The sequence below is a fragment of the Rhinopithecus bieti genome, unplaced genomic scaffold (assembly GCF_001698545.2).
Source record: "Rhinopithecus bieti isolate Rb0 unplaced genomic scaffold, ASM169854v2 scaffold_4180, whole genome shotgun sequence".
Taxonomy (NCBI): Eukaryota; Metazoa; Chordata; class Mammalia; order Primates; family Cercopithecidae; genus Rhinopithecus; species Rhinopithecus bieti.
This window is the reverse complement of record NW_016804388.1, coordinates 389,484-414,345: the sequence shown is the minus strand read 5'-3', so window position 1 is coordinate 414,345 and position 24,862 is coordinate 389,484. Positions and strand designations below refer to the sequence as shown.

The 24,862-nt window shown below is 41.1% G+C and overlaps 1 protein-coding gene and 1 pseudogene across 1 annotated transcript in view; both read left to right on the top strand.

Moving 5' to 3' along the window:
* ENTREP2 (endosomal transmembrane epsin interactor 2) overlaps nucleotides 1–24,862 on the top strand; it is a 317,089-nt gene that overhangs the window by 188,017 nt on the left and 104,210 nt on the right. The window lies entirely within an intron of this gene.
* On the top strand, nucleotides 13,761–15,236 carry LOC108526791 (DDB1- and CUL4-associated factor 6 pseudogene; annotated as a pseudogene).

Here is a 24,862-nt window from a genome sequence, read left to right as displayed (position 1 = left end):
ATATTTGTTTGAGTTCTTTGTAGGTTCTGGATATTAGCCCTTTGTCAGATGAGTAGATTGCAAAAATTTTCTCCCATTCTGTAGGTTGCCTGTTCACTCTGATGGTAGTTTCTTTTGCTGTGCAGAAACTCTGATTTAATTAGATCCCATTTGTCAATTTTGGCTTTTGTTGCCGTTGCTTTTGGTATTTTAGACATGAAGTCCTTGCGCATGCCTATGTCCTGAATGGTATTACCTAGGTTTTCTTCTAGGGTTTTTATGGTTTTAGGTCTAACATTTAAGTCTCTAATCCATCTTGAATTAATTTTCATAGAAGGAGTAAGGAAAGGATCCAGTTTCAGCTTTCTACTTATGGCTAGCCAATTTTCCCAGCACCATTTATTAAATAGGCTACTCACATGGATTTTGTTAGTCAACCATGTAGCCTGGTGACATTTTCACATCAGCACATGGAGGTCTTCTCTGCTGTTAAACAGAGAGTAGCAGATAATTCCACTGGATGGATGTGTGATAATTCATATAACCACCCCTTAATGAAGGATAAGTTTAAGATGTTTCTAGCTCCTCCTTGTACCTCTGGTAGAATTTGGCTGTGAATCTGTCTGGTCCTGGACTTTTTTTGGTTGGTAGGCTATTAATTATTGCCTCAATTTCTTTTTCTTTTTGAGACGGAGTCTCGCTCTGTCGCCCAGGCTGGAGTGCAGTGTCCGGATCTCAGCTCACTGCAAGCTCCGCCTCCTGGGTTTACGCCATTCTCCTGTCTCAGCCTCCCGAGTAGCTGGGACTACAGGCGGCCGCCACCTCGCCCGGCTAGTTTTTTGTATTTTTTAGTAGAGATGGGGTTGCCTCAATTTTAGAGTCTGCTATTGATCTATTCAGGGATTCAACTTCTTCCTGGTTTGGTCTTGGGAGAGTGTAAGTGTCCAGGAAATTATCCATTTCTTCTAGGTTTTCTAGTTTATTTGCATAGAGGTGTTTATAGTATTCTCTGATGGTAGTACCATTGTATGCACACATGTACACACAGATAGTAATGTCCATTGGTCTATTTCTGGACTTTTTATTCATATTCGTTCAACATTCATATCTCTGTTTATTCATATCCCAGAAGAATACCACGTAAATTACCTTGACTTTATAATCTATTTTTATATATGGTAGGACAAGTTCTACCCCTAACCCCATCCCAGACTTTTTTTTTTGAGACGGAGTCTCACTCTGTCACCCAGGCTGGAGTGCAGTGGCGCTATCTTGGCTCACTGCAAGTTCTGCTTCTTGGGTTCACGACATTATCCTGCCTCAGCCTCCTGAGTAACTGGGACTACAGGTGCCCGCCACCACGCCTGGCTAATTTTTTATATTTTTAGTAGAGACGGAGTTTCACCGTGTTAGCCAGGATGGTCTCAATCTCCTGACCTTGTGATCCACCTGCCTCGGCCTCCCACAGACTTTTAATCTATTTCTTTAAAATGTTCTTGCCTGGTTTTAAATGTTTAGTCTTCTAGATGCACTTTGATTTTCTTTTGCCAAGACGTGGAAAGAACAGATTTGAGATTTGAATTGACATCATATTAAATTTGTAGATTACTTTGAGGGAAAATTAAAAGATCTAAACAATACCATGTCTTTCCATTCCCGAACATACAGTGTGTACTTTGGTTTATCCAAATTCTTTTCAACTTCTTCGCTCCAGTTTTTGTTTTTCTTTAGGATACCTGGTACATTTCCATATGTTTGTGTGGTGATTATGTTTTTTCCTCTGCATAATTTAAGATTAGCTAGTGTTCTCTGCATAAAAAGGATGTCTAAACTAAAGTCAATCTTTTATTCTGGGCTCCTAGCTCCTCCCCTTCCTGCTAACTTGGTTTTTTGTTTTTTGTTTTTGTTTTTGTTTTTTGGTGCCTTCCAGTCATCATCTGTGCATATTTTTGTTTATGGATTTTTTTTTTTTTACACACATGGGCTACTCACATGGATTTCGTTAGTCAACCATGTAGCCTGGTGAAATTTTCACATCAGCACATGGAGGTCTTCTCTGCTGTTAAACAGAGAGTAGCAGATAATTCCACTGGATGGATGTGTGATAATTCATATAACCACCCCTTAACGAAGGATAAGTTTAAGATGTTTCTAGTCTTTTGCTAAAATGAACATGGCAAATCATTTTTTTTTTTGAGATGCAGTTTCGCTATTGTTTCCCAGGCTGGAGTGTGATGGCGCAATCTCGGCTCACTGCAACTTCCATCTCCCGGGTTCAAGCGATTCTCCTGCCCCAGACTCCCGAGTAGCTGGGATTACAGGTGCCTGCCACCACGCCCAGCTATTTTGTGTGTGTGTGTGTGTGTGTGTGTGTTTTTAGTAGAGATGGAGTTTCACTATGTTGGCCAGGCTGGTCTCAAACTTCTGACCTCAGGCGATCTGCCTGCCTCGGCCTCCCAAAGTGTTGGGATTACAGGTGTGAGCCACCACACCCGGCCTTTTTCTTTCTTTCTTTTTTTTTTCTGTTGCTTAGGCTGGAGTGCAGTGGTGCCATCACGGGTCACTGCAGCCTCAACCTCCCTGGGCTCAGGTGATCCTCCTACCACAGACTCCCAAGTAGCTGGGACTACAGGCAGGTGCCACCACCCCCAGCTAACTTTTTTTGTACTTTTTGTAGAGAGTTTCACCATGTTGGCCAGGCTGTTCTCAAACTCCTGAACTCAAGCTCTTTACCTGCCTTGGCCTCCCAAAGTTCTGAGATTATAAGCATAAGCCCGTGGGCCTGATTGAATAGTACTCTTTGTACATATTCATTACTCAGTAGATACTGAGTGGCTTTTGCTGCCACTTGGGGAACTGGCGTAGGTGCTGAGGGTGGAGCAGTGAACAAGGAAGGAATGCTAACAGATCTCGAGAAAAAAATCACTAGGACCATCCCTGCAGTCAGAGCATGAGTGCACTTTAAACTTAGAATCTTATTCCTAAATTGCTGTCCAAACATGAGGCACCCTTTCACACCCTTGCCAGCCGTCTGAGCCTGTGCCTGGTTACCCAGATCCAAACTTGTGTGTTGTCAGAATTGTTTTTGTCTTCACCAGTCCGGCACAGTGGTACAATTTTATGTAATTTACATTTCTTTAATTAAAAGTGAAGTTGAGCATCTTTATGTTTGTTTATAAGTCGCTTATATTTATCTGTTAACTGCCACTTCACCTTTGTTACCTATTTTACTGTTACATTGTTGTTTTTATAATTTATATTTATGTGTGTGTGTGTGTGTGTGTGTGTGTGTGTGTGTACTTATGTTAAGGAAACTGGCCATTGTTATATTGGTTGCAAATACATATTTTTTAATAGTTTGTTATGCATCTTTTGACTTTCTGAATGGCATCCTTTGTGTGGGTATTTTCTGTACTCACATTGGTTTTATTCATTTCCACATTTTAACCGTGTTGGTTGCTGGGTTATGTGTTTTCCTGGAAAAGCCTTTCCCACTCCAAGATTATACATAATGTTCTACTATCCCCTCCGTATTTTAGGGTTTTATTTTTTAAATATTTATATGTTTTATCAATCTAGGATTTATTTTGTTTGAAATGTTAATACACTTTTATAGTTTTCTAAAATATACATATCAACTTCCCTTGTTTCAAATTTAGTCCTAGGTATTGTAAATAGTTTCTTGCTCTGATGGATGCCTGTTTTAATTATTTTATACTGAAGAGGCTTCTCGCCTCATATAAGACTTTTTGCAGTTTTTTTATTACTTGCATCGACCTGTACAAGCAGTTGAATGTACACCTGAATCTTTGATCCCATAGTTTGTCAGAGGAAATGATTATCTTTTCTTCTGCTTTCCAGTATCTGTATGTCTTGTTTTGTTGTTCTGTGTAGTTGCTGTGGCAAAAACTGTTAAAATAACACTGGATAATGATGTTTCGTTAAAGTAACATTAGATGATGGTGTTTCACCGTCTACCTCTCGCTCCTGAGTTTAATGAGAAGCTCTTAGTGACCCGCCACCAAGCGTACTGCTGAGACACGGTTTCTATTAGCAAATCTCCCAATTTGCTGAGCTTCCTAGAAGGACACAGGACAGCAGACCCCGCAGGGAGAGCATCTTCACATCACTGGGAGGTCCCACAGCTCCATTTCCCTCTCACCCACATGCAGTGTTCGCTGCCTGCGTGGGAGAGACTCTCACTGAGAAGCCACAGTTCACTTTTCCATCAGTTGTTTTTACAATGCTTTTGTCTTCACGGAGGCCCAAGGCCTGCAGGCCACCACACTGCTTCCCCGATCCAGGCATCCTCCCCAGCACAGGAGATGGCCACAGCCTTCCATATCCGTCTCAACACTGCAGTGTCCGAGAAAAGGAAGCAGTGACATGAGAGGACAGAACTTTTAGGTCATTTTTCCAGGCACACATGCGTCAGCCCAGACCCGATGTTACCCTTCACTCACATCAAGGATTTACGGGGAAAAGGGTTGACTAACTGGAATTTTTTAATACCCTTGTTTTATTCCTGGCTTTCACAGGATTGCTCCTAATGGGTTACCATTTAGCGTAATGGCTGCCGTCAGCTTCTCCCTTTATTAGTGGGAGGTATTCGCTTCCATCCTGGCTTTCTAAGATTTTTTTTTTTTAAATCAAGATGCATGTAAATTTTATCACCATCCTTTTAACATCTGTGAAGATGATCATATGGCTTTCCTCCTTTAGTTTATTAATGTAGTGATTTACATTAATGGATTTCCTAACGCATAATCACTTTGCATTGCAGAAGTAGGCAATGGTCCTGGTGCTTTGAAGGTATATATTAGGCTGCATTCACTTTGTTAATATATTATTTAAGAGTTTTGCATCAAAATTAAGAAATGAGATAACCTACAGTTTACCTTGAGGTGCCCTCTTTGTCTAATTTTATCTTAGAATTATGCATACTTTAAAATGAAAGTGGAAGAATTTGATTTGACTTATGCTCAGAAACAGTTTATATAACCTGGGAATTATCTAGGTTTATTTTAATTTGGGGGAGGTAATTTGACTACTTTTAACATTTTTTCCCATGGTCATATTGTTATTCGTGTTTTATTTCTTTTGGGGATCATTTTGTTAATATCTTTCTAACATTGTATATTTCATCTGGTTTTCCAATTTATTGTTATAAAGCTACAGATAATGTTCTTTTACAGTTTAAAAATAAACATTTTAGCAAATCTTTAGAGATTCAAAGTAGATTAATGGTTGCCTAGAGCTGGGGGTCTTGGGAGGAAATGGGGAATTTGAAGAAAGAGTTGACTATGTATGTTTTTATTTTATGAACCCTTTCTACTTTCTTAATGCATCTATTGCTACTTTTCCAGCTTTTATGGTTGAGTAACAGTAATAATACTGTATAGATTGGCATTATTGACACACAGTGCTCTTGTGGACTTAGTTCCACTTGGTTTGTAGTTTTCATTTTTGCTTTTCTCTTTAACCCTAATCATCGCTAAAACTGATGTTCTTAACTTTTTGGGTAGTTAGACTTTTGGTTTTTTACTTTCCTTTTACTGTTAATTTCTAATTTCATTACATGAGAGCATGTAGCCCCTAATTTCTACTTTTTACAATCCACTAAAATTTTCTGTAACTTTGTATAGGAATAGTTTTTAGACGTATTTTGTGGGTTTTTGTTAAATACAACAAAACATATATTTCCAGCTTGTTGGGATCAAAGTGTATTCACATATTTGTGTGTCTGTGTGTGTGCGTTCGTGGCGAGAGAGCTTCTTGTAACATAAGCTCAGCCATGTGCTTCCCACTGGACGCAGACCGCTGTCCAGCGTCCTCACCGTGGCCTATGAGTGCCAGCTTTCATCTGGCCCCTCCAGCTTCGCTAGCCTGCAGTGGAACCCCCGGGTGCCCCGTCCCTGCCTTGCCAGCTATGCTAGAATCTCAGGGTCTTTCTACTTCAGGCTGCTCCTACACGCGACACCACTGCTGTTCTTCCTGCCAGCTGGTCTCTAGGTGGCTCCTTCTGGACCTGTAGATTCCAGAGTCAGTGGGACATCCATGGAAGGGCCTTCCCTCAGCCCTCTGTCCAAGGGGCTCCTCACCTCTGTGGTTCTGTGTCTGAGCATTCTGTCTCTTTGTCTCCAAGCCCTGACATTTCCCCATCATTCCCTACGTGGCAAAGCAGCACAAGGGAGAAGGCCATGTCTGTGCTGCGCTTTGTCCCACATCCAGGGCCTGGCGCCATTCCTGGAGGGGAGCACATGAGTGAACCAGTGAGTGCCTCCCAACTGTTCCTGTCTGAAGAGCCCCTTAGGAAATTAAAAAGCCATTTTGGGATTTCAAGCAACCATGCTGTTTCACTTAAATTAATTAGAAAAGAGCATTATTCATTTTCAAATGCCCCTTAAAATGCCTCATTATGTTTTAATTTGAGGTTCCATGGACATTAAAATATGACAGCAACAAAACTTTCTTTAAAAAATGGATTTAAAAAATATGTATGCTTTTTAATTTAAACAATTATTTTGGCCAGGTGCAGTGGCTCACGCCTGTAATCCTAGCACTCTGGGAGGCCAAGGCAGGCAGATCACTTGAGGTCAGGAGTTCGAGACCAGCCTTGCCAACATAGTGAAATCCCATCTCTACCAAAAAATACAAAAATTAAGTGGGAGTGGTGTCATGCACCTGTAATCCCAGCTACTTGAACCAGGGGCAAGGGGGCGCAAGGGGTACAGCGGAGGTTGCAGTGAGCCAAGATCGTGCCACTGCACTCCAGCCTGGGTGACAGAGTGAGAACATGCCTTCAAATAAATAAATCATAAAAATACAAATAAAACAATTTTTTAGGGACAAGGTCCAGGGTCTCACCTATTGCCCAGGCTAGAGTGCAGTAGTACAGTCATAGCTTACTGCAGCTTCATACTCCTGGGCTCAAGTGATCCTCCCACCTCACTCTCCTGAGCAGCTGGGACTACAGGTATGCACCACCACACCCAGCTAATTTTTTAATTTTTTGTAAGGGTGGTGGTGGTGGTGGTTGGGGACGGGTCTCGCTGTGTTGCACAGGCTAGTCTTGAACTCCTGGCCTCAACTGATCCTCCTGCCTTAGCCTCCCAAAGCACTGGGAAATAAACTGATTTTTAATGACCCAATTATTTCAATTCATTCTGCAGAAGTTTGGGATTTCCCATCATACTTTCCTTACTGTATTTTTAAATGAAAGCATAACAGAGGATGCTTTTAAAATGCAATTTAATGTAGTATAATGCATTTTATGGCTTGATGAATATTTGCTTTTAAATGAATAGATACTATTTTCCATTTCTTTTAACATATGAAATAAAATAGTAATAGATTCTCATTGTAAAAGATGCGAGAAATACACAAACTGGAGCAAAACAAAGTCTCCCTCCTCTCTCTGCCTCCTACTCCCTACCACACAGGCAATTGCTTTATGATGTATCCAGTTTTTATGTATGCACATATATATTTATGTACCTGTATGTGTACACATAGTCACACAACTTTATAGTTTTATTTTTAAGCAAATGTGCTTCTACTCTATGCATTTGTCTGCAATGTTTTCCCTGCTCAAAGTTCCATATCATACATTGCTATGTACCTAGGGGACTGCTTCATCTTTGAAAGGTAGCAGAGAGTACTTTACCCCTGCTGAGAAGCAGTTAGCCCATCCCCTCTGTTTTACTATCGCAGGCCTGACCTCAGTGAATTCTTTTTCTTCTGGTAAATTTAGATATTGTCAGGCACTAATTTCATTATAAAGAAAACAAACAAAACCTTCATGATGATAGTATTGAGTGAATTCAAGTATTTTTCCTACTTCGTATTGTCAAAGAAACCAGAAATTTGGGTGGAAAATTCCATTAAAGGTACATATTTAACACATTTTAATATATGTTTGGACATCAGCTTAAAATGTGCTCTTTGATATTTTTATACAAACCTAATACTGACTGCCGCATGTTGATGATGATGATAAGATGGTCGCTAACTTTCCTGAGCCCTTGCTGTGTGCAGGGCGCTGCTTGAGCACATTCCACACATTCATTCATTTACTTCTGACAGCTATGACTGGGAATCTGAGACCTTGGGAGTTAGACAGCTCTTCCAAAGTCATGCAGCTAGCAGGTGCCGGCATGAGATTCCAACCTGCGCTGTTAACCACTCGCAAGTCATTATATTCTGGCTTCACAGTGCATCTTAGTCTGTTGTGTGCTGCTATAGCAGAATACCACAGACTGGGTAATTTATTTTTCACATCTTGGGAGGCTGGGAAGTCCAACATTGAGGGGTCAGCATCTAGCCAGGGCCTTTTTGCTGCATTATCCCATGGCAGAAGGGGAAAGGGCAAGAGAGGGCCAAAGAAAGAGCGAGATGTTGAACTCGCAGCCTCAAGCCCTTTTATAATCAGCATTAATCCATTCTTGATGGTGGAGCCCTCCTGACCGAAGCCCCTCCCATAGGCCCTACCTCCCAATGCTGTTGCACTGAGGATTCAGTTTTCCTTTTCTTTCTTTCTTTTTTCTTCCTGAGACGGAGTTTCACTCTTGTTGCCTAGGCTGGAGTGCAATGGCGTGATCTCGGCTCACCGCAACCTCCACCTCCTGGGTTCAAGCGATTCTCCCGCCTCAGCCTCTCAAGTAGCTGGGATTACAGGCATGCACCACCAACCCCGGCTAATTTTTTTGTATTTTTAGTAGAGACGGGGGTTTCTCCATGTTGGTCAGGATGGTCTCGAACTCTTGACCTCAGGTGATTCGCCCGCCTCGGCCTCCCAAAGTGCTGGGATTACAGGCATGAGCCACCGCGCCCGGCCAAGGGTTAAGTTTTCAACACGTGCTTTATGAGGAGCTCATTCAAACCATAGCACAGGGGACTTTAACTCTAGAATTATAGAATTATAGAACAATTAGAAGGAGAGCATGAGAAGCACCAGACAGTGGAGGGAAGGAATATATTTTATTTATTTTTGGGAAAATCATTCTTTGAATAATGAGAGAAACTGTCCCATACAGAGAATTTTAAAGAACCTAAAGCAGAGATTGTGTGTCACAACAAAGAGATGCAAAACTAATGTGTAGTTTTGTATGAAGTGTGAGCTCTTCCTTGCTGGCCATGCCAAGCATGTAAACGGGAAAAGTAGTTTTTCCTGTAAGTAAACAATAAAATGATTTCTGTTGTGCTTACCCATTATTACACCAGTGTTTCTGACCCTAAGTCCTTTTTAACTAAATTCATCACACTGCAGGGACAACATGATATATCCTTGTCAGCTATATATCCTTGAAGGCCTGGTTAGCCTTGATCCCAGCTGTGTCTGTGATCTGCACACTAATCAAATGTCTCTCTCGACTCGCTCCAGGCTTTGTGGATACACATATTTACCTATGTCCCCTCAAATTAAAGAGGGGTGTCCCTGGGAGATCTGACACCTGGCTGAGGGTTTTGATGGAAACTGATTGCTGCCTTCTGCCTCCTTGTCTGTTTATGTTTCTGATTGGTGAACTTGACCTCAGCCTCTTCCCTGGTGTGTGCCTCAAGTATGATGCATGGTTTCCGGGAGGTGAAGGCCAGAATGCAGCCCTTTTTCTAAAAGTAATTAGCAAAGGACATTTTATACAACCCAGGGGAACAGGTGTTAAAAAGAAATACAAGCATTTGGTGGCAAGGGAAGGAGGCATGATGAGTTTGGTTTTTGTAATTTTCACCTTATCCTTATTTCCAAGTCTGCCTGAGGGATGTGTGAGGGATTATGGTTCCCTCCCTTCGTGGGGCATAAACATCTCCCGAAGCAGGGGTGTGCTGGAGCTGCCTTGTATTGGCTTGAGAGAGTGGCTTATTAAAAGGTTAGATTTTTTTCAAAAAGCAAAACAATTTTATGTATCTTTATTGACATGTAAGCCATTGATATGGTTTGGATGTATGTCCCCACCCGAATCTCATATTCAATTGTCATCCCCAGTGTTGGAGATGGGGCCTGGTGGGAGGTGATTGGATCCTGGAGTGGTTTCTCATGGTTTAACACCATCCTTCTTGGAGCTGTCGTCGTGACAGTGAATTCTCATGAGATCTAGTTGTTTAAAAGTGTGTAGCACCTCCCTCCTCTCTGTCTGGCTCCTGCTCTGGCCATGTAAGACATGCCTGCTTCCCTTCACCTTCTGCCACGATTGGAAGCTCCCTGAGGCCTCCCTGGAAGCAGATGCTGCCATGCTTCCTGTATAGCCTGTGGAACTGTGAGCCAGTTAAACCTCTTTTCTTTTTTTTTTTTCTGAGATGGAGTCTCACGCTGTCACCCAGGCTGGAGTGCAGTGGCGTGATCTCAGCTCACTGCAACCTTCCAGGTTCAAGCGATTCTCCTGCCTCAGCCTCCCGAGTAGCTGATACTACAGGCACGTGCCACCACACCCAGCTAATTTTTTGTATTTTTTTAGTAGAGATGGGGTTTCACCGTGTTAGTCAGGATGGTTTTGATCTTCTGACCTTGTGATCTGCCCGCCTTGGCCTCCCAAAGTGCTGGGATTACAGGCATGAGCCACCGTGCCCAGCTCCAGACTAATAGTCATGTATCACATAATTCACCCATTTAAAGTGTACTATTCAGTGGTATCTAATATATTCACTGATGTATGTAAACATCATTGGAGTCAATTTCACCTTAAAAAGCAACCCTGTACTTTAGCTCTCACTCACCTTCCTTGCCCCCATCCCTGGGCTACCACTAGTCTACTTTCTGTCTTTATAAATTTCCCTGTTCTGGACCTTCATATTAATGGAATCACATAATATGTAGTCTTTTATGACTGGCTTCTTTCTTAGCGTAATGTTTTCAAGGTTCATACATATTGCAGCACGTATCAGTACTTCATTCCTTTTCATGTCTGGATAATATTCCATGGTATGGATTAACCACATTTGGTTTGTCTTCTCATCCGTCAGTCGACATTTGGGTTGTTTGCACCGTTTGGCATGAACAGTGCTGCTATAAACATTTATGTACAAGGTTTTATGTGCACATGTTTTCATTTATCTTGGGTATATCACTTTTAATGGCAAAAGCCACAATTACTTCTGCGTCAACCTAATACCTCGGAATAGAATTGCCAGATTACTTGGTAACTAGTTGAATCATTTAAGAAAGTGCCAGACCATTTTCCAGAGCAGCTGCACCATTGTATGTTTCCACCAGCAACGCATGAGGGTTCCGATTTCTCTACAGCCTTGCCAGCGTTTCTTCTCTGACTTGGTTTTAGGCCATCCTAGTGGGTATAAAGTAATATCTCATGATGGTTCTGAATTGCATTTCCCTGATCACTAATGATTCCAGCATCTTTTCATGTGCTCATCAATCACAGGCAAAACAGTGAACCTCAACCTAAACCTCATCCTTTTTACAAAAACCAACCTAAATTTAATATGGGATTAAATATAAAGTGCAAAACCACAAAACTTTTAGAGAAAACATAGGAGAAAAAATGTTAGAATCTAGTGCTAGGCAGAGAATTCTGAGACTTGACTCCAAAATCATCATCTCTAAAAGGAAAAAGTTAAGAAAAATTAAAAACCAGTTCTCTGAAAGTCCACCTGAAGAGACTGAAAAGGCAAGCTACAGACAGGGAGAAAATGTTAGTGAGCCACATACATGCCAAAGGACTAGTGCCTAAAATATATGAAGAACTCTCAAAATTCAACAGTGAAAAACAAGCCAGTTAAAAAATGGGCAAAATACATTTCATTTTGTCAAAAGCTTCTTCCTTGTCAATTGATATGATCATGTAATTTTTCTTTTTTGGCTTGTTGATATGGTGGATTTCATTGCTTGATTTTCAAATGTTAATCAGTTTTATATACCTAAAGCAAATATCACTTGGCCATTGCATATAGTAATTTTTACACATTGTTGGATTTGGTTTGTGCATATTTTGTTGTGGATTTTTTGCTCTAAGTTCACAAGAGGTATTGGTTTATTGTTGTTTTTCTTTTCTTTCTTCCTCCCTTTTTTCCTTCCTTCTTTTTTTTTTTCTTTCAACTACCTTTGGTTTCAATATCAGAGTAATAATACTAGCTTCAGAAAATGTGTTGAGAAGTCTTCACTTCTAGTTTCTGGAAGAGATTATGTAGAACTGATGTTAATTATTCTCTAGGTATTTGGTAGCATTCTCCAGTGAAACTGTCTAGGCCTGGAGGTTTTATTTTGGGGAATTTTAATGTTATGAATTCAATTTCTCTTTTTTTATTTTACATTTTTGAGACAGGATCTTGCTGTGTCACCCAGGGTAGATTGCAGTGGCACAATCATAGCTCAATGCAACCTTGAACTCCTGAGCTCAAGCAATCCTCCTGCCTCAGCCTCCTGAGTAAGTAGGACTACAGGCACATGCCACAATGTCTGGCTATTTTTTTTTTTTTTTAATGTTTTGTAGAGAGAAGTCTTGCTGTGTTGCCCAGGCTGGTCTTGAACTCCTGGCATCCAGTGATCCTCCCATCTCAGTCTCCGAAAGTGCTAGGATTACAGGAACGAGCGAGCCATTGTGCCTGGCTCCCCAATTTCCTTGATGGTTACAGGGCTATTCAAATTATCTGTTTCATATTATGAGAATTATGGTAGTTTGTGTTTTTCAAGGAATTGATACGTTTTATGTAAGTTGTGAAATTTATTTGTGAAGAGTGGTTCATATTGCTCACTTATTGTCCTTTGGATGTCTGCAGGTCTGTAGTTACATTTTTGTTTCATTCCAGATATTGGTAATTTTGTTTTCTAGCATTTTCTTGCTAAAGTTCTGTCAGTGTTGTTGATCTTATTAAAGTACCAACTCCTTTTAAAAGTTTTCATATCAATTGTTTTTCTGTTTTTTATTTCATTGATTTGTACTTTTATCTTTATGATTTCCTTTCTTCTGTTTGCTTTGGGTTGGTTTTGCTTTTGGTTTTTTTTTTTTTTTTTTTCTTTTCTTGAGATGGAGTCTCACTCTGTTGCCCAGGCTGGAGTGCAGTGATGCGATCTCGGCTCACTGCAACCTCTGCCTCAGCCTCCTGAGTAGCTGGTATTACAGGCACCCGCCACCACGCCCAGCTAATTTTTGTATTTTTGTTGGCGATAGGGTTTCACCGTCTTGGCGAGGCTGGTCTTGAATCCCTGACCTCGTGATCAACCCACCTCGGCCTCCCAAAGTGCTGGGATTACAGGTGTGAGCTAACACACCCAGCTGCTCTTCTTTAACTAGTTTCCTGAGGTAGGAATTAGCTTACTGTTTTAAGAGCTTTCCTTGTTTCTTATGTAAGCATCTAGTGCTATAAATTTCCCTGTCAGCATTGCTTTAGCTGCACTCCACAGATTTTGATATGTTGTGTTTTGTGTCCATTCAGTTCTCTTGATTTTTTTCTTTGAGGCTTTCTCTTTGATCCATGAATTATTTGGAACTGTGATGTTTAATTTTCACATGTTTAGAGACTCTCCTCAAGGTAGCAAAGAAAAGCTAAGTTGTGGCCAGGACTTTCATGTTACGGACAAGCAAGATGAAAAGACAATAGATGGCAACCACACAGATATCTTACAGCAAAAGACAGTAAAAGAAGGAGCATACAAAATATCACAACCTGTAAACAGGACCAATCGTTATTATAGTGCTTTTGGAAAACAGAAACTTTCCTTATTATTTTAAATGTTCTATAATGATATCAAGACTATAGAACTATCTGTTTTATGACACATTGAAAAGATTCACCAGTCAGGGTCTCCTCTGCCACCTGGCTCAGGCAGAGCCATGTCTCGGGGTGGCTCCTGCCCACACCTGTTGTGGGACATGAGGAAAAGCTCCCTCAGGCTGGAGGACCCGTCCCAGGTGTGGGACCACTACCTGGGAAGAAGATAATTTATCCAAAGATTAAAACTTGAAGCAACCCTGAATTATGCATGATGGCTGTGTTAATACAGTCTGTTGGAATGACACTGGAGAATATATTTTATCTGGCTCAGATGACACCAGATTAGTAATTAGTAATCCCTACAGCAGAAAGGTGTTGACAGCAATCCATTCAGGGCACCAAGCAAACATATTTAGTGCAAAGTTCTTACCTTGCACAAATGATAAACAGATTGTATCCTGCTCTGGAGATGGAGTAATATTTTATACCAGTGTTGAGCAAGGTGCAGAAACCAACAGACAATGCCAATTTACGTGCCACTATGGAACTACTTATGAGATTATGACTGTACCCAATGACCCTTACACTTTTCTCTCTTGTGGTGAAGATGGAACTCTTAGGTGGTTTGATACACGCATCAAAACCAGCTGCACAAAAGAAGATTGTAAAGGTGATATTTTAAGTAACTGTCCATGTGCTGCCACATCTGTTGCTATTTGCCCACCAATACCATATTACCTTGCTGTTGGTTATTCTTACATCTCAGTACAAATGTATGATCGGCAAGTGCTGGGCACAAGAGCTACAGGGAATTATGCAGGTCAAGGGACTATTGGAATGGTTGCGTGTTTTATTGCTTCCCATCTTAATAATAAGTCCTGCAGAGTGACATTTCTGTGTTACAGTGAAGATGGTCAAGAGATTCTTGTTAGTTGCTATTCAGAGTACATATATCTTTTTGACCCGAAAGATGATACAGCACAAGAACTTAAAACTCCTTCAGTGGAAGAGAGAACAGAAGAGTTATGACAACCACCAGTTCAGCGTTTGAGACTTTGTGATGATTGGTCAGATACTGGACCCAGAGCAAGGCCTGAGAGTGAATGAGAATAAGATGGAGAGCAGAGTTCCAATGTGTAATGGATGCAGAGAATGTCTGATATGTTATCAAGACAGTTCAAAGAAGCAAGTGAGGTTGCACAAAGCAATAGAGGACGAGGAAGATCTCGACCCAGAGGTGGAACAAGTCAATCATCTATTTCAGCTCTTCCTGCGGTCTCATCAAGTCCTGATTTGGAAGTGAGTGAAGCTGCAATGGAGGTAGATACTCCAGCTGAACAATTTCTTCAGCCTTCTGCTTCCTCTACAATGTCAGCTCAGGCTCATTCAATATCATCTCCCATGGAAAGCCCTCATTCTACTCCTTTGCTGTCTTCACCAGACAGTGAACAAAGGCAGTCTTTTGAGGCATCTGGACACCACACAAATCATCAGTCTGATTCTTCTTCTTCTGTGGTTAATAGCTCGGATCCATGTCACTTGACGAGCAACAGGGTGCATGCAACAGGAGACGCGCTATGCCCATCCATCCATAGCTTTATTGCAATGCATAAACAAAGCTCTCTCACACCTTTCATAGCATTTCATTTTGATTATGGTCTTATAGTCAGTATTTTGTGGACTAAATTACAATAGGTGGTATTGTACACAAAAGGTCTTTTTGGCCTATACAAATTATTTTCTCTGTAAGCTAATTTCTACCTTTGGCCCTTGATGCCAACTTTGAACTCTCTCTGTATAACAGAATTATAATGGATACAAGCTATATCCATTTTTTAAATTCTAGATATCTGTCATAAAATTGTGTGGAATTGTGGGTGTGAGGTTAACACTACCTCATTGCTTATATAGGATAAGTTATTTAAACACAGTAATATTCTGTATTACTAGATCGCCATAGTAATGATACTTGGTTTTATGTCTCACTTATATGATAGCCAAATTCCTGATAGCTTTAACTAAAGAGTACAGTTACAAACCCAGAGGTAAGCTCTAAAGCTATCAATCGGAATCTCCCACTTCCACTTGTACTTTTCAATGTGGGAAAGGTATAGAGTCAATCTCCAAGCCTTGAATAGAGCCTGATGAAATAAACAGGTTACTTATTTATCAGACTTTATTACTAGCAGATCAAATACAGCATAGAGAAGGATCAGTAGAGGAAGACATTCTGACCTGAAGGGACATCTGAAAAGGTTGGAGATAGGAAGACTATTCAAAAACGAAAAAGGCTATTTAGTGTTAGGGCAAATGGTTTACTATCTGAGAACCTCAGAATTTAATGAAGTATTTTAAATATATTGTGACAAAGTATGATAAGTAATCTTAGTTAAGTCTTTAAGAATAACTTAACACAATATTCACTTTCTCTATTTAAAAAAGCAGATAGCTGGATGTGGTGGCACATCACCTGTAATCCCAGCTACTTGGGAAGCTGGGACAGGAGGATTGCTTGAGCCCAGAAGTTTGAGATCAGCCTGGTCAATATAGCAAGACCCTGTCTCTTAAAAAAAAATTAATTCACTGAGGGTGGTGGTGCATGCCTGTAGTCCCAGCTACTAAGGAGGCTGAGGCAGGAGGATTGCTTGAGCCCAGGAGTTCAAGGCTCCAGTGAGCTATGATTGTGCCACTGTACTCCAGCGTGGGTGACAGAGTGAGACCCCCATCTCTTAAAAAATTTTTTTTTAAAAAAGGCAGATGATTGCCTTTATATATTTTACAAATGTTCGTTTCAAAAACATTTTTTTTTTTGGAGACAGAGTCTTGCTCTGTCGCCCAGGCTGGAGTGCAGTGGCTCAATCTCGACTCACTGCAAGCTCCACCTCCCTGGGTTCACACCATTCTCCTGCCTCGGCCTCCCGAGTAGCTGGGACTACAGGCATCCACCACCACGCCCGACTAATTTTTTGTATTTTTAGTAGAGATGGGGTTTCACTGTGTTAGCCAGGATGGTCTCGATCTCCTGACCTCATGATCCACCCGCCTCGGCCTCCCAAAGTGCTGGGATTATAGGCGTGAGCTACCGCACCCGGCCCCATTTTTTTTTTTTTTTTTTAGCACTAAAGCCATAAGATTTGGTTGGCTGAAACTTTACATGTTATATGACTCACATGTCAACAGTAATGCAGAAATTAAATATTGCTGTATTACTTATTTGGTGTGAAATAGATCTAATTTAAACTGTATTCTTAGAGAAATATTCAGAAACTAATTTTAAAATGAATTAGAAAACTTCCTTTGTACTTTTGATCTTAAATTATTCCTTATGGGGCCAGGCACAGTGGCTAACACTTATAATCCCAGCACTTTTAGAGGCTGAGGCGGGCAGATCACCTGAGGTGAGGAGTTTGAGACCAGCCTGGCCAACATGGCGAAATCCCGTCTCTACTAAAAACAAAAATTAGCTAGACGTGGTGGCCCACGCCTGTAATCCCAGCTACTCAGGAGGTTGAGGCAGGAGAATTGCTAGAACCCAGGAGGCAGAAGTTACTGTGAGCCAAGATTGCGCCACTGCACTCCAGCCTGGGCAACAAAGTGAGACTCTGTCTCAAAAAAAAAAAAAAAAGAAAAATTATTCCTCATGGACCTGAGATGAATTTCTGATCTTAAATTACTCTTTATGGACCTGAGATGACCTGTATTGCTATAAGGTTTTCTGTTCTTGAGAAAGAAAGAATTAATGAGTTGGTAAATTAATTTGCAAACTAAGGAATTAAGCATGTTTTATTTTTTATGTTTATTATAGAGGTATTAACAGTGAAGAATAATTACTTTAAGGCAAAACACAACTATAGCATACTATGTTAGACTACTGTTTATAACTACTCTATAATTAAAGGGTTTTTTTCCCTAAGGATATATGGATATAAATAATATATCACTATCAGAGATTTTATAGCCAGATTTATATTCTAGTTAGTCACATACAATAATTTTCATAGCATTACATTGAATATTATATTCAATTTAAGTTGATACTTAATTTACATGTGATATGTGATATGAGAGGAAGAGAAAAATTATGATTAACCCCCAGATTTTTTACATCAATGCCTGGGTAGGGTAAATGGTAAGGCCGTTCACTAGGGTTGAGTAGCTTGGAAGTAGAAATCAGGTGGTTCTTTGTCTTTTTGGCTATGTGAAGTATGATACGCATTTTAGTCACGTAAGTAGAGATGCTCTGTAAGAGGTTCGTATTGAGTGGCTTTGGCAGGAGCTGCATCGTAGGAGACTATCAGAAATGTAGCTTTGTAAATAAGACCTCTGGGCAGAAATGTTCTAATGGTGGAAAATGTATCTAATTAAATTCTGAGTTTTTACATACCTTTTTGTTCATCAGCATTTTAACTTTTAAAGTACTAGGAACTTCACATTGCAGGCTCACATTACCTAAAGATAACTTCTAAAAGTTAACAGGGACTGCCCCACCACCATTTGTCTCTCCTAGACTAGTGGAATAATCCCTTTACTAGTCTTCTCACATCCACTCAGGCTAGTTTATTCTCTATCAGCAGCCAGAGTAAAACTTTCAGATGTGACTATAACCATGTGATGTGATTCGTCTGCCTAAAACTTTTTTTTGTTTGTTTTGTTGTTTGAGACAGAGTCTCGCTCTGTCACCCAGGCTGGAGTACAGTGGCGCGATCGGCTCACTGCAAGCTCCACCTCCCAGGTTCCCGCCATTCTCCTGCTCAGCTTCCCGAGTAGCTGGGATACTACCATGCCCGCCACCACGCCGGGCTAATTTTTTGTATTTTTAGTAGAGACAGGGTTTCACCATGTTAGCCAGGATGGTCTTGATCTCCTGACCTCATGATCCACCTGCCTCAGCCTCCCGAAGTACTGGGATTACAGGTGTGAGCCACCGCACCCGGTCCATCTGTCTTAAACTTTTTAATTGCTTCCCATAGCCTTTCAAAAGAACCCAAATCCACACCTTGGCTTACAAACCCTACATGACTTGGTTTCTGTATCCATAATTGCATCTCAGGCCACTATGCCATCATTCACTAAGCTCTTGCCAAACAGACTTACTTTCATTTCTTTTAACACTCCAACCTCCTTTCCCTTTCAGATCCCTTGTACATGCTATTTCCTCTACCAAAACTACTTTTTTTGTTGAGCAACTTCTACTCATTTTTAAAATTCACCAAGGTAGTACTCTCACAAAAATAACTTCGCAATGTCTAGTAGGTCTCCTCTTTTTCTTCCTTTGTGACTTGTTATTTTTCTTCATTGCATTTGTCAAATTTGTAATCATACATTTATTTAGGGGATTGTTTAATATCTACCTTTCTGCGTATTCTCTAAATATTCTCATTTACTGTAATTTCCTCTGTGCCTAAAATCATACGTTATGTGGTAAATAATATTTGTTAAATTAGTGAGTAAATGAATTAATTCTTTAAACAACTAATAATTTAAGAGCTGTAGAGATTACTTCAGCTTGGGAGAAATATGATCAGATTTGTGTATGGGAAAGATCATTTTGGCAACATTATAAATGATTGACTGGAAGGAGTAAGACTGAAAATGCCAAGAACATGTAAGAGGCCATTGCTATAGTCCACCTAAGAGATTATGAGGGATGCAACCTAAGGCAATAGTGGTGAGAAGTGGGAATGGACAGATTTTAAAAATAGTTGAAAGGTTGGATTCATGGGACTTTGAGACTAAGTTAGAAATGAATATGATATCCAGGTGTCTTGGTAGGGTGATAATGAACCATCAGCCAATGTAGAGATTTTAGGAGGAACAGCTGATTTGAGGGGAGAAAAAGGTATGTGAGTTTTTTTTTTAATGTTAAGTTTGAAGTGTCTTTGGATATTCACATGGAGAAATCTCATAGATGGTTGAATGGCTGTATGATGCTGGAAGTCACCAAAGTGGTCTGAGGTAGAGATAAAGAGAGTTTATAGATAGCAATTGAAACCATGGGAGTGGATGAGATTGTCTAGAAAAAGAGGATAGAGTGAGAAGAGTAGAGTCCACACTACAGGAGCAAGTAGAGAAAAGGATCAAGCTAATGAGACCAAACAGGAATGATCAGAGAAGTATGCAGGGCAGAAAGAATGCCATATCTAAAGCCAGGAGAAAAGAAGTGCAAGGAGGGACAGGTTAGTAATGCCATGTGAAGCAATGATACCAACTCCTAAAAGGTCTGGGAAATCCTTTTTTAAATTTAGCAACGTGATTGCTTTGACATTTTAGTTTGAGATATGATGTAGTGGAGGCAGGAACCCAGATAGTAGTGGTTTGAGGAGAAAGGTTTGGAGGAAAAAAGGAATTGGGAAAAAGGCTAATCATCATTCACCATCAGGAGTAATGGCAAATTGCATAAACCATAATGAGTATTCCATCTGATACGCTACCAGTTCTGTAGAATGCGTGCCAATCATTAAAAGTCAGGAAACCCACAGGTCTTGCGAGGTTGGAGCGAATGTTGGAGCAGCTTACGGAAACACTTTTATACGCAATGTGCTGGTGGGGTAGTGTGAGTTCCTAGTTCGTGAAGTCATGTGGGACAACATAGTTACTTGCGGGTCCTGCATGAGATGCGTACAACTATGAGAATACCATTTTCGATCCGTTGGCTGATTACTGGGGACTGTCGCGAGAAAGGAGATTATGGTGATTGAATATAATCTAGCTGCTAGTGTGTCTGTAGGTGATATGCAACATCGACCCGTAATGGCTTTATGCTCCTCGGCACTATTCAGCATATGTGCGCTGAAAGACTTTGGAAATTCAGACCCAACTGTCTCGCAGCTTGTGAGAGAGCGGGTTAGATTGACACATGCAACAGCTCTTTTCTTTGTCTGCAATGTATGTGCGCTGTGATGTTCTACATCTTATGCAGCCATAGAAAATAAGGATGAGTTCAGTCCTTTGTAGGGACAGGATGAGCTGGAAACCAATCATTCTCAGCAACTATCCACAAGAACTAGACCACAGACACACATGTTCATCTATTGAGTGCCTCAGCCTTGGATGTTAGTTTTGGAAATTGCATACTCTCTGTGAGCGATATCTGTGGACCCATCACGGTATAGCGAACATCACACCATCGGGCCTTTGTAGGGAGGAGGGGGCAGGGATATCATTAGGACGGTATGCCTAATGTAAATGACGAGTTAATGGATACAGCACACCAAAATGGCACATCCATATACATATGTAACAAGCCTGCCACGTTGTGCACAGGTACCCTGAACTTAAGTATAAAAAAAAAAAACAAAGGTATGTCTCTTTTCGTAAACTCAATTAAGAATTGAAAGATAGAGCAAAGATAATGGCAGGTATAGGTGGTGGTAGGTTCAAAACTGAGCATGTTTATAGAGTAAATAGATTGTTCAAGTTGTAAGGGATAGTGGATTTCCCCAGATACACCATTATTTTCAAAATTTTAACCTTTACCAAGATTCTTGTTCTCAGTTTTACCATGGAGAATGGAAAAGTAGTACATTTAATAAGTTTTCTTTTGAATATATCTCTGACTAATGATTATTTAAGCATATTTTAAATTTCTTTTCATACTTTTAACGAAACACTAAAGCTTTTTGAAAATTGATAGTTCAGTTTTATATTTATGTCGCAAAATATTTCTTCACCATCTTCCAGGTGCCCAAGTGATTTTATATGTTGTTTAATTTAATTTCCCATAGCATTTTCATAGATTTCTTTATTTGGAAGAATTACCAAGGACAAAAATGTTACTAATAAAAGTTTTTTAATTAAAAAAAAGAAAAGAAAAGATTCACCAATTAAACTGTCAGACTGATGATCGCTAAGGATATAGTTATCTGGCAGTGTTTGCATTTTTTTATATTTGTGATCTATTTGGGCTTTGAATCATTGTTGAAGTCGTGAGCATAAAATAGTTCATATATTATTTAGTATTTTACAATATTTTTATACGTTTCTAATATTTTAAGTTCCTCTGTGTGCAAAGTCTGTTATCTCACTGATAATTTGTATGTTTTGACTTTTTTTCCTTTTTTTGATTGGGCTTCTAAATTAATAATTTAACAGTATATTACTCTATTTATGAAAGTGAGAGTCCATTTTCTTTTTTGGTTATGGTAAAATACACACAGTGTAAAGTTTACTAAATTAACCATTTTAAGTGTACAATTCAGTGGCATTAAGTGCATTCACATTGTGTGAAACCACGACCAACATCCATTTCCAGAACTTTTTCATCATCCCTAATAGAAACTTTATATCCATCAAACAATAACTTTTCATTTCTCTGCTTCCCCAGCCCCTGATAACCAATATTCTACTTTCTCTCTCTATGAATTTATCCCATTCTAGGTCACTTGTGTAAGTGGAAGCATACAGTATCTGTCCTTTTTTTTTTTTTTTTTCTTTTTTTGAGATGGAGTCTTGCTGTGTCGCCCAGGCTGGAGTACAGTGGTGTGATCTTGGCTCACTGCAACTTCCACCTCTCGGATTCAAGTGATTCTCCTGCCTCAGCCTCCTGAGTGGCTGGGATTACAGGCGCCCACCACCACGCCCAGCTAATTTTTGTATTTTTAGTAGAGACGGGGTTTCCCAATGTTAGCCAGGCTGGTCTTGAACTGATCCACCCGCCTCGGCCTCCCAAATTGTTGGGATAACAGGTGTGAGCCACTGCGTCTGGCACAGTATTTGTCCTTCTGTGTCTGACATCTTTCACTTAGCATCATGTTTTCAAGTTTCTTTTTTTTTTCTCATCGGTAAGTTTTGTCTACTTATGTTTATGAGGGATGTTTGGTCTCAGGCCTGTTGACTTCTGTTATATGTGGTGTGATTAAAATTCTCCTATCTTGGCTCAGAACTGCAGAAATGGGTTCTTCATTTTCTGGAACTGACTTCTACTTGGCATGTATTCTGTGGCCACTGATGTAGAAAAATTGAATTCAACTCTTACCACTGCAGAGTGGTTCCCCGTTTACCAGTTTGAAACAGTCTCCTCAGGATTAACTTTGTCTCTTTCCAGAAGGTATTCAGCCCCTCCACTCCTCTTTTCCTTCCATCTTCTCCTTTTCTCCCTGGTGGCGGCTGGGTGTGGGGGAAGCAGGTTTAGCCTCACAGCAGTGGGAGGGGTGGGAGTCCCTGTTCTGTGCTCTGTCCTCCCAGCCCTTTCTGGCCTGCAGTGATGACCAAGCTGATGAGCCTGATGACCCTTATGGACCTTGGGTGTAGGTGTGAGGGCAACATCGCAGACCCTTGCATCCTAAATATGCTGGCCGCTCCTCCGCTTTTCCTGCCTTGCTCCCCACCTCCTGTAAACTCCAGGTGCCTTCAAGACCAGCCTGCAAACACAGGGCACAGATCCCCAGATGCTCACAAACATGTTTCAGATTTCTGGGATCCAATCACCTTTGTTTGCTATTCTCAGCCTGGTGGCAGAGCCATGAGGGTTCTGGGCGCCTGAGAAGAGCCCCTGGCTGAATTCTATTCTAATGACTGTATTCCAGTCCTATCTCCCTCTTCCTGCCTGTTCTTTGTATTACTGTCCCTTTCTTTTCAGAAAATCTGTTTCTTGGGCCACATCCCGTGTCATTCCCCCTCCAGCCAGTCCTCCAAGCCACTGAACCCAGAGCTCTTCCTCCTCTGAGTGTCGACACCAGCATGGGGCTGTGGCAGTAACTTGGGAAACATCTGCCAAAGGGTGATCTGGGCAGGATATTCACAGCAGACTCTGCTCTCTGTGTGTGACAACCTAGTTTGGTTAGCTGAGATCATCTGGTTAAGCATTTCGTGATTCTGTTTGTTACTATTTTAACAAGGCACTTATTATTTGAATGAGCCAATATTGTTGCTGAATCTGTCGGGACCACAGGTTAAGACAGTGGCACATTTTGAAGGAGGACCTTAATTTTGAGACTATCTCATTTTTTCCAAAGCCTGTTTGAATTTCTTCTTCAGGGGGTAGCCACCTCTATTACCAGCACTCTAATCTCAGAATTGAAAGCCTCAGTCTCCAAGCCAACACCAATTATGTCACCAGGGTCCTCAGAAGAGCCCCATAGTAACCAGGGCAACCCTGATTTAGCTTCCTCATCCTGAGTAATGGATTACAGGAGGACATAGCCTCAGGCTGGGGCTGCTGGACGGTCTGGCTTGAAGTCTTCATTTCTGTTCCCATTGTTGCCCAAAGGCACAGCTTTTATTGTACTAATCACAGGTCAGGGATAGCTTTGGCCTCTCTTGGCTTCGTGAGAAATGTAGCATTTGACAGCTATTTGTGCGTTGTCATGATGGCCCAGAATTTTTCCCTTTGTAGGAACATCATTCTGTTTTCATTCATCTTCATGAGAATTTGCTATTATTATAGATAAAGCGATTCCATGGCAAAAACCATGGAATGAAAGTTGACTCCAAACCCCCAAAGTTTCCCAGCAAAGTACACATTCCCAGCAAAATAAAACTTGGTATGTTTTAAGTAAGGTAACAGTGGTTCCGTAGAAATATGTATCTGCCCGTAGTGTACATTCACTCATCCTTTGATGCAGTGGATTAATACATTGTACAGAGGGAGCGCCCCGTGTCCAGCATGTTCTGAGTGCTGGGAACATGTCAGTGTCAAGACAAGACAAGTCCTGGCTCTGCTCCCTTCTGGTGAGCAGCTCAGGCTCCAACGAAAGACGCGGGGAGCTGCCATGGACGTGGCCAATACCTGTCTGAGCACCTGGCCTGCAAGCCAAGGCCTAAAGGAGGCAGAGAAGTGGATGGGGACAAGGCCCCGAGGCTAATTTCAGTTTAGAGAACAGGAAGGCGGGGGTGAGGCGCAGGGGCTGATGTGCTCAGAACTCGCAGCTTCAGCCTTGCTGTGTGTCCCCGGTTCCATGGGCATTGTTCTCACCGCATGCGCGGCCACCATGCTACTTCTCTCCACTGACTTTGCACCTGCCTGGCGGGGAAAGCAATGCGCTGGCCTCTGGTAGTTGTGTTTCTGTGATTTCATGGCCGGGGCACTTGGTGAGCCTCAGGTCTCCAGCCACCTGCTAGGGGATGCTTTTGTCATCCCTGTAGACAGGTCCTGGTAAGCTGTGGGTGGAAGTGATTCACTGCCTGATTCCCACAGTTCCTCACCAAAAGGCAACAAGATCTTGAAGGTTCATTGTCTGTCACAGCAGCTATGTGGATCCAGATGGGTCATCTAGCATTCCTT